Source organism: Suricata suricatta, chromosome 4 (assembly GCF_006229205.1).
Source record: "Suricata suricatta isolate VVHF042 chromosome 4, meerkat_22Aug2017_6uvM2_HiC, whole genome shotgun sequence".
NCBI lineage: Eukaryota > Metazoa > Chordata > Mammalia > Carnivora > Herpestidae > Suricata > Suricata suricatta.
The window spans coordinates 157,673,729-157,675,858 of NC_043703.1; positions in this window are offsets into that span (position 1 = coordinate 157,673,729).

The window sequence follows — 2,130 nt, forward strand, 5'->3', positions numbered from 1 at the left end:
TCAGGCCAGAAAGTTGCTGTCCCCGCTGCGCAGAGACGACGGGTGGCGAAGGACCACGGGCCGCCTGTTGCTTGGCAGGAATACTAGCCGAGCCGGAGAAAGCCCCTTCTGAGGCTGCTCCCGCCTGCGTCCGCCGTCCCTCCTGGGCTCAGACTCCCGCCCAGCCTGCCTGGCCCTGGAAGGTTCTCGACGCCCCGCCCCACCGCCTACGCTGCCCCGCGGGCCGTGGGCGCCCCCTTTTCACCTTCACCCCCACAGTGCACAGTGAGGACATCCAGTTCAGCCCCTGTAGGAGTGAAGGGACTTGTCCAAGGTCACACAGTGAAACGGAAGTTTATAGAGCCCCGTTTGGCCACTTGTTAATCCAGAGGCTGCCCACAGTACTGGACGATTGATCTACCCAGGGTTAGCAGGTTGAAATTCTGGCGCGAAGCCCTTGCTGTCTGTCCACCACTTCCTGTTGCTCCGCAGCCCACCGCCCACCGCCACCAGCTGCCCCAGCCCCTGCGGCTCCCCATCCCCCACTCCCTTTCCAACCCTCGCCTGCCCTTCCCACACCCTCCGCTCCGCTCTCTCGCTCTTCCTGGCTTGTGGCCACAGCTGTCTTTCAGCAGCTCCCGTGCCCGGCCCATTACAATAGCGGCAGGGTGATCTACACTGAAAATTACTGAGCGTCATCTGTGACCCAGGGACCGTGTTAAAAAATATTCTAGAGGGAGAGGTGAAGAGGCGAGCGCAGAGAATTTTTAGGGCAGTAAAACTACTCTGTGGGATATTGTGATGGTGGATTCGTGTCTTTCCGTGTTTGTCAGACTCGCAGAAGGTCCAACAGAGGGAGTGAACCCCAGTGTGAAAACTATGGACTTTGGGTGATGATGCTGTGTCTCTACAGGCTCATTGACTGTAACAAACGTGGGGGTCAGTGATCGTGAGGGAAGCTGAGCCTGTGCGAAGCAGGGGGGTTGCAGGAAATTTCTGCACTTTCTGCTCAATTTTGCTGGGACACTAATCTGCTCTGAAAAATAAAGTCTGCTAGAAATATATTCTGTAGACTCCTCATCAAGGGAATGCCGATCAAAACCACAAGGAGATATCACCTCACACCTGTCAGAATGGCTAACATCAAAAACACAAGAAACAACAAGTGAAAGGGAAGGTTTACGCAGTGTTGGTGGGAAGGCAAACTGGTGCAGCCACTGTGGAGAACAGTGTGGCATTTTCTCAAAAAATTAAAAGCAGAATTGCCATCTGATCCAGTAATTCTACTACTAGGTACTACCTAGTCAATGCTACTAGACGTTTACCCAAAGGGCATAAAAACACAAATTTGAAAAGATACATTAACACTTATGTTTTAGCAACCTTATTTACAGTGGTCAAATTATAAAAGCCGTCAAGTGTCCACCAACAAGGGAATGGACAAAGAAGAGGTGGTAGCTGTATGCTGTGGAATATTACTCAGCCATCAAAAAGAGTGAAATCTTCCCATTGGCAACAACGTAGATGGAGCTAGAGAGTCTAATGCTGAGCAAAGTGTCAGCCAGAGAAAGACAAATACCACATGATTTCACTCACATGTGGAAGTTAGGAAACAAAACCAATGAACAAAGAGAAAAAGAGGCAAACCAAAACACAGACTCTTAGCTATGGAAACAAACTGGTGGTTATCAGAGGGGAGAGGAGAAGGGTGTCGGCGAAGGGGACTGAGAGGACACTTATCACGATGAGCATTGAGGAAATGTATAGAGTTAATGAATCACTGCATAGTATGCCTGAAACTAATTTAACGCTGTATGTTAACTCTGCTGGAATTAAAATTTATACGCACACACAATTCTGTAGGCTGTGTTTTTAGATAAATATTTTAATATTTTATTTATTTTTGATACTGAGAGAGACAGAGCATGAGAGGGGGAGGGGCAGAGAGAGAGGGAGACACAGAACTGGAAGCAGGCTCCAGGCTCTGAGCTAGCTGTTAGCACAGAGCCTGACGCGGGGCTCGAACCCACGAACGTGAGATCTGACCTGAGCCGAAGCGAGAGGCCCAACCGACTGAACCACCCAGGCGCCCCGGCTGTGTTTTTAAAGTATAACTTTACATGTTTATTTTTGGGAGAGAGAGAGAGAATG